Source organism: Elgaria multicarinata, chromosome 19, assembly GCF_023053635.1.
Source record: "Elgaria multicarinata webbii isolate HBS135686 ecotype San Diego chromosome 19, rElgMul1.1.pri, whole genome shotgun sequence".
NCBI lineage: Eukaryota > Metazoa > Chordata > Lepidosauria > Squamata > Anguidae > Elgaria > Elgaria multicarinata.
In genome coordinates, this window is record NC_086189.1 from 11,560,874 (window position 1) to 11,569,782 (window position 8,909).

Consider the following 8,909-nt stretch of genomic DNA (forward strand, 5'->3'; position numbering starts at 1 on the left):
CCCATGTTCCCCAGCAACCGGTGCACACAGGCTTTTTGCCTCGAATACTGGACATAGCACGCAACCATCAGGGCTAGTAGCCATGGATAGCCGTTGCCTCCAGGAATTTATCCAACCCCCTTTTAACGCCATCCAAGTTGACGGCCCTCACTATATCTTGTGGTAGTGAATTCCATAGTTTAACTATGTGTGAAGCAGTTCTTCCTTTCAGTTGTCCTGAATCTCCCACCCATCATCTCCATGGGATGACCCCACAGGATTCTAGTATTATGGGTGAAAGAGAAGAATGTCTCCCTCTCCACATTCTCCATACCATGCATAATTTTGTACACCTCTCATAGAATCATAGAATCATAGAATAGCAGAGTTGGAAGGGGCCTACAAGGCCATCGAGTCCAACCCCCTGCTCAATGCAGGAATCCACCCTAAAGCATCCCCGACAGATGCTTGTCCAGCTGCCTCTTGAAGGCCTCTAGTGTGGGAGAGCCCACAACCTCCCTAGGTAACTGATTCCACCGTCGCACTGCTCTAACAGTTAGGAAGTTTTTCCTGATGTCCAGCCGGAATCTGGCTTCCTTTAACTTGAGCCCGTTATTCAGTGTCCTGCACTCTGGGAGGATCAAGAAGAGATCCTGGCCCTCCTTTGTGTGACAACCTTTGAAGTATTTGAAGAGTGCTATCATGTCTCCCCTCAATCTTCTCTTCTCCAGGCTAAACATGCCCAGTTCTTTCAGTCTCTCTTCATAGGGCTTTGTTTCTAGACCTCTGATCATCCTGGTTGCCCTCTTCTGAACCTCTGTCATGTCTCCCCTTAGTCTCCTTTTTTCCAAGCTAAACAATCTCAGCTGTTTAGCTTGGAAGATCCCACAAGGCTGAAGCATGGCTACCCCAGCTGTATGAGACTCTGAGCTAAAACCCCATCCAGATGCCTTCAAACAATCGGTATTTCATGGACGGAGAGCAAACAAGAGAGACTGGTACAATAGAGCAATGACATCAAATGTTGACGTTCCCTGCTGGGTCCGAATATGAAACTGTCCAACTTGGAATGCTCACCTGCATTTCAAATTTCAGCAGGTGTCATTTGTAGGGTGACCCTATGGAAAGGAGGCAGGGCTCCTGTATCTTTAACAGCTGCATAGAAAAGAGAATTTCAGCAGGGGTCATTTGTATGCGTGCAGCACCTGGTGAAATCCCCTCGTCATCACAACAGTGAAAGCTGCAGGAACTCTTCCGTCTTTTGTATCTGGTCACTATAGAATAGCTCCTGCAGCTTTAACTGTTGTGATGAAGAGGGAATTTCACCAGGCGCAGCATGCATACAAATGACACCTGCTGAAATTCCCTTTTCTATGCAACTGTTAAAGAGACAGGAGCCCTGTCCTCCTTTTCATATGGTCACCCTAACCAATGGTACACTGTCTCAGCACCAAGGCCAACACTAAGAGAGAGATGGTAAAAAGTTCTATATGGGCCTCCTGCAAGTGGTCACTCTAGTTAAAGAGAGCAGGGCTCCTGCAGCTTTCACTATGGTGATGAAGAGGGAATTTCAGCAGGTGCTGCATGCATACAAATGAAACCTGCTGAAATTCCCTTTTCTATGCAACTGTTAAAGGTACAGAAGCTCGGTCCTCCTCTTCATAAGGGTCACCCTACTATACTATTCATCCATGGTGCTTCTCTTTCTACTAACTCCTGTCTGACTTGCCTACTGCGTCTGCCTTTTATGAAAGCTTTCTTCCTTTTCAACAGCAGATGGCAGACCTGCTCCACTCTGGTGAATAAAGGGCCTCTTTGATATATGGCAGAACTTGGCAGACAGAAAAATGCGTCTGCACAAATTAAGCCATTGTCTCTCTATATAGCACAAGCTTGGGAATCATTTGTGGACACACCAACATTCTCCATGGTCTCCGTGGACTTATCGCTTCCACAGACGATGCCAACGCTTCCGCCCCCCCCCCCCCCAAATGGATGGAGGGGACATGTCTAACAATTAATGGCACTCAGCCATAATGGTGAGAGGCTGATGGTCACAGGAATGTTTCATTATTTCAAGCAGGAAAAGCCAAGGAGAGAAGGGCAGCGGGAAACAACAAGAGATAAAGAACAAGCAATAGTCAGCATCAGCAATTAAAAAAATTAAACATGAGAACTAGTAACCTGAGGGGGAGGTAACACAGCCAAAGGAAGAGACCATTAAGGATGCATTGCTGAAATGAGAGAATCTGGTCTTTCCAGAGTTGGCACAACTCTGCATCCGAACCATGTGGTTTCTCTGGTGCAAGGTGGCTGTGAGTTATCCATACGGAGGGAGGCAGTGCGGGCTTTCTGGCAGCCATTAAGTTTGCTCGGCCTGCCTCCTCCCCCTCCCGTGGCTTCTGTCGACCAATGGCAGGTTGCCTTCCAACCAGGAATACTCCCTGGAGCGGTGCCCAAGCACGGACAGACGGTGAAGACCTCGCTTGGGCAGGAAAAGTCAGAGTAAATCCCAGACTTTTCTGCTCCGTGTATTCAGCTCTTTGTCCTGGGGAGGCTCCGATTTGGCATCTGCGTCATATAACTGATGCAGCACGGATTCGGAGCCACCCTGGGGCAAAGGCACTATATAGACAGCCTCCAGGGATCAACTCAAAAACCCAAGGTTCTAATTTCCTTTGTTCTTCTGGCTCCCATATCTCTTGATTCCTCTGGTTCCTGTCTGTCTTAACTTTCAACCCAACTGTGACCCATGACTTTAGGCCAGGGTAGGAAACCTGGTACCCTCCAGCTGTTTTGGACTACAGCTCCCATAAGCTCCAACCATCATGGGAATGGTCAGTGATTGTGGGTGTTGCCATCTAAAACATAGGAAGAGCAGCAGGTCTAGCCTTTCCCTGCTTTAGCCGTCCCAAACCTGGTGCTCTCCAGATGTTCTGGACCAACTCCCACCAGCCCTAGCCATCATGGCCAATGCTCAGGCATGCTGGGATTTATAGTCCCAAACATCTAGAGGGCATTAAAGTAGGGAGAACTGCAATTGGAGATGGGGCTCGTGTACCTTTAACTGATGTGTAAAAGAGGATTCTGGGTGCTTTAATGGAACACACTGCATGTGCTTTTTTTCTGCAACACTATGAAAGGTTTTCTGCTGGGCCCTTTTCAGCCTGCTTCTCAGCAAAGAAGTGAGGCAGGTGGCTACCAGGAGGAGGGCCTTCTCTGCTGTGGCACCCCAGCTGTGGAATGAGCTCCCTAGAGAGGTTTGCCTGGCACTTTCGTTATACTCCTTCTAACCTTCTTATTTACCCAGTATTTTAACAGTTTACCATCTTACTCTTTTAAATGTGCTGTTTTACATCTGTATTTTAAATCTCTGCATTGCTGCTCGCTTTTATCCTGGTTGTGCTTTTATATTTATGTATTTATTTATTATTGCATTTATATCCCGCCTTTTTCCCTCTAAGGAACCCAAGGCGGCGTACATAATCCTCCTCCTTCTCCTCCTCTCCACTTTAACCTCACAACAACAACCCTGTGAGGTGGGTTGGGCTGAGAGTCTGTGACTGGCCCAAAGTCACCCAGTGGGTTTCCATGGCTGAGTGGGGACTAGGACCCGGATCTCCCAACTCCCAGTCTGACACTCAAGCCACTACACCACACTGGCATTTTTTAAATATTATTTTTATTGATTTACAAGTAAGGATAAATACAATCAACACAGAGAATAAAACAAAACACTCAACAATACAAATGTTCCCACAGCACCACTATAAAAATCATGGGTGTCCATACCTCTAATAAGCACTAAGTAAATATAGAAATCTTAAACAAATCTATACTTTCTGGTACAGAAAAAGATGCTGGTTGAGTTAGAACCTCTGACCAAAAGGATTCTTGAGTCATTGGAGGTCTAGGTTCGCCAGGATTCATATTAATAAATGAGAAGAAGTCCAACCAGTTTTCCAAAAATGTGTCTGATGTTATTTCCGCTCCTGCTAACATGCTATGTTGAGTCAACTTATCATTTTAAGTTAGTTTCCAAATCTTATTGTGCTTTTATTGTGCTGTCCGGCAAGGTGATGTTTGCCCTGTCCTGGACGGGGTTGCACTCTCCCTAAAGGATCAGGTCCATAGTTTGGGGGTGCTCTTGGATCCAGAACTGTCACTTGTGGCACAGGTGAACTCAGTGGCAAAGAGCACCTTTTATCAGCTTAGCCTGATCTACCAACTGCGCCCTTATCTGGACAGAGATAGCCTAGCTACAGTGATCCATGCTCTGATAACCTCTCGTTTGGATTATTGCAATGTGTTATACATGGGGCTGCCTTTGAAAACGGTCCGGAAACTTAAACTGGTACAAAACAGGGCAGCACGTTTACTAACAGGGACTGGCCGACGAGACCACATCACGCCAGTCCTTTTCCAGCTTCATTGGCTGCCAGTCCAGGTCCGGGCCCGATTCAAAGTGCTAGTATTAACATTTAAAGCCCTAAACGGTTTGGGGCCAGGTTATTTGAAGGAACGCCTCCTCCTGTATGTACCTGCCCGGACCCTAAGGTCATCCTCAGGGGTCCTTCTCCGCGAGCCCCTGCCAAAGGAAGTGAGGCAGATGGCTACCAGGAGGAGGGCCTTCTCTGCTGTGGCACCCCGGCTGTGGAATGAGCTCCCTAAGGAGGTTCGCTTGGCACCTACATTATTTGCTTTTAGGCGCCAGGTGAAGACCTTTTTATTCTCCCAGCATTTTAACAGTCTATAAATAAATTTTAACTTGGTGTTTCAAATTTGTAATTTTGCATTGCTGCTCTTTTTATCTGGTTGAGCTTTTATATTGTATGTTATATTATGGGTTTATACTGTTGTTTTATACTTTGAATGGTTTTAATTTTTGTGAACCGCCCAGAGAGCTCCGGCTATTGGGCGGTATAGAAATGCAATAATTAAATATAAATAAATAAATAAATAAATTTTATATTGGGTTTTGCGGTTTATACCTTGAGTTGCACTTAATGGTTTTAATTTTGGGGAACCGCCCAGACAGCTTCGGCTATTGGACGGTATAGAACTGCAATCAATAATAAAGCCAGCAACATATTTCATGAGGCTGTAAGCCTGTTACAACCCTGTCTCCCTCCCAGATAGCATGGGTGTGATATCCAAGCAAGGGGAGACGTGCAAGGGGAAACCGCAAGAATTCAGGAGAGCCCATGACCAAGACATGAGCTTGTGTTGCAATCAGCTGGACTTTCATCCGCTTCCTTGCCATCTGTTTGCTTTCATGACTAAATCAAATTGAGCATTTGCAATGGCTTGCAAGGATGCAGCTGGCGGCGAAGAAGCGAGGCGGCTCAGGGGTGACGGTATTTACACGGCCGCTGCTTTAATTTAGGTTCTTTTCTCAGAAATTAAACGCACACAGACACATATATACATCACATAATTTCCTGTGCTTTTACAGTAAGTCCTGCGCCTAAGATAGAAGAAAGAATAGAGAAACAGAACCAAACAGAGCGCTTTGAGCAAGCGTTTCATCTCCGCCAGAGACCTGTGTAAGCCACCAACAGCGCTTCGGCTCTTGAGTGGCATAGAAATGTAGTAAATGAAATGAACAAAGAGGAGGTTCTCCTGCACCAATACTTGCTTTCATAGAATCATAGAATCATAGAATAGCAGAGTTGGAAGGGGCCTACAAGGCCATCGAGTCCAACCCCCTGCTCAATGCAAGAATCCACCCTAAAGCATCCCTGACAGATGGGTGTCCAGCTGCCTCTTGAAGGCCTCTAGTGTGGGAGAGCCCACAACCTCCCTAAGTAACTGGTTCCATTGTCGTACTGCTCTAACAGTCAGGAAGTTTTTCCTGATGTCCATCTGGAATCTGGCTTCCTTTAACTTGAGCCCATTATTCCATGTCCTGCACTCTGGGACGATCGAGAAGAGATCCTGACCCTCCTCTGTGTGACAATCTTTGAAGTATTTGAAGAGTGCTATCATGTCTCCCCTCAATCTTCTCTTCTCTAGGCTAAACATGCCCAGTTCTTTCAGTCTCCCTTCATAAGGCTTTGTTTCCAGACCCCTGATCATCCTGGTTGCCCTCCTCTGAACATGCTCCAGCTTGTCTGCATCCTTCTTGAATTGTGGAGCCCAGAACTGGACGCAATACTCTAGATGAGGCCTAACCAGGACCGAATAGAGAGGAACCAGTACCGCACGTGATTTAGAAGCTATACTTCTATTAATGCAGCCCAAAATAGCATTTGCCTTTCTTGCAGCCATATCGCACTGTTGGCTCATATTCAGCATTTCCTTCTCCCTCCTCTTTCCCTTTTCCTTTCATATTACATAGCAAGCTGGAGGCAGGGATTGTCTCTTCTTTCCATATCTGTATGGCACCTAGAAAAAATTAATTGCTTTAAGTTAAATAATAACAACAATTTATGGCACACCGTAGGGATGTACAGATTTTGTAAAATCCATTACGTCTACCTTTTATGGATTGTCAGGACCCTTTCATTCCATCGTCCACTCATTGGCTGAATCAGATTTTTTTTTCCCATTTTCCAAATTTGGGGGAATTTGTACTTGTGCGTAAATGCGCAAATCCCCTCCAAATTGCACAAATCCGCCCCAAATGTGCAGACAGTCACACAGGTCACTTAGTCAGACAGTGCATAGTTAAATCATGGTATTCACTCCCGTAAGATGTACGGATGGCCATCTTGGGGGTTGGATAAATTCCTGGAGGCGAAGGCTATCCATGGTTACTAGCCCTGATGGTTGTGTGCCACCTCCAGTATTCAAGACAGTAAGCCTGTGTGCACCAGTTGCTGGGGAACATGGGTGGGAGGGTGCTGTTGCACTGTGTCCTGCTTTGCTGGTTCCTGGCTGACAGCTGGTTGAGTGAACAGAGTGCTGGACTAGATGGACCCTGGTTTGATCCAGCAGGGCTCTTCTTATACTCTTATGACCGGGCAGCTCCCTTGATTCTCTTCGATATCTCAGTGGATTTTGATACCATCAACCATGGTATCTTCCTGGACCGTTTGTTCAGGTTGAGGTTGGAAGCTCCACACTGGTTGATCCTACCATTAGGCAGAGTGGGGCAAATGCCTCAGGTGGCAGTTCTTGGGAGGTGGCAGCAAGGCATGGGAGGAAAATCCTGTGCCCCCTAAGTTAACCTGCTTCCTTCAGGTTCAGTGGAGGGTAACCATTGTCAGGGTTGATGAGAGAGTCAATCCCGCAGGCCAGTTGGGTTTCATTCATCGGATGGGAGGGAGGGCCTTCTTGCTCTCCACTTCAGGCAGCAAAATGTCTTGGACTGCCCCTGTCCAAGTATCCTGGGTTGCCGCAGGATACTATCTTGTCCCCCATAAAGCCATTGGGACCAGTCATTAGAAGATTTGGGGCATGGTGCCATCAGTATGCCGATGAGACCCAGCTCTGTTTCTCTGGGACATCTACATCATGTGAGGCTGTGCAGGTCCTAGATCAGGGCCTAGAAGCAGTGGAGGATTGGGTGAGGTCCCAAAAGCTGAGACTGAATCCTGACAAAGTGTGGATCCTGACAAACTATGAGTGTCTGGGAATTCAATGGGATTGCCTTTTCTGGATGGGTTTGCTCTATCCCTGATGGATCAGGTCCATAGTGTGCTTAAGCTATTTATTTATTTATTTATTTATTTATTGCATTTATATACCGCCCCATAGCCGAAGCTCTCTGGGCAGTTCATAAAAGTTAAAAACAGTAAACATTAAAAAACTATACAAAATTTAAAACCATCAAAAACATAAAAAACAACAGTATTCATTTAAAAACAACAGTTCTGGGGTCTGTTAAAAACAAACTTAGTGTTGTTATATGTTGTTAAGTGCCTGGGAGAAGAGAAAAGTCTTGACCTAGCACCTGAAAGATAACAGTGTTGGCCGGGCAAGCCTCATCAGGGAGATCATTCCACAGTCGGGGGGCCACCACCGAAAAGGCCCTCTCCCTTGTTGCCATCCTCCGAGCTCCCCTCGGAGTAGGCACTCAGAGGAGGACCTTAGATGTTGAGCACAGAGTACGGGTAGGTTCATGTCGGGAGGGGCGTTCCATCAGGTATTGTGGTCCCAAGCCATGTAGGTCTTTAAGCTATCTTGTCCCTGGTGGCTCAGGTGTGCTCATTGACTACGAGTGCCTTCTACCACCTTTGGTTTTATGCTAGCTAAGGCTATTTCTGGGTAGGGTTCATCTGCCTACAATGATCCGTGCTTCGAATTGACCTCACTGCCCTTAAGACTGAATCATTGCAGTGTGCACAACGTTGGCCTTCCTTTTAGAAACTGCCAGGAGCACAGAATTTGGTAGATAGATTCCTGCGTAGGGCAGCCTACAGCAAACATGTTACACCTTTGCTCAGAGAACTGCACTGCCTGCCAATATGCTACTGGACCAGGATCAAGCTGATGTCATTGACATATATGGCCCACAGGCTACCTGAGCACCATCCCTCATATCAACCTGCCTATTCATTGAGATCTACCAATCAGGGCTTCCTAGTTGTCCCATGGCCTGCATGGGTACATTTGACAACAACCAGCAGGAGGGCCTTTTCTGTTGTGGCACCATGCCTTTGGAATTTTTTTACACACACAGTACACACACACACACAGAAGACACCTTAAACCATGGCTTTAACCATGGTGGTTAAGCCAGAAAGCCGGGCTGTGTTCAGAAGACACCTTAAACCACAGCGTTAACCATAGTGAATGAAGCAAAAAAGCTTTATTCACTGTGGTTAAAACCATGGTTTAAGGTGTCTTCTGAACACAGCCTGTCTTTCTAGCTTAACCACCATGGTTAAAGCCGTGGTTTAAGGTGTCTTCTGAACACAGCCTGTCTTTCTAGCTTAACCACCATGGTTAAAGCCGTGGTTTAAGGTGTCTTCTGAACACAGCCT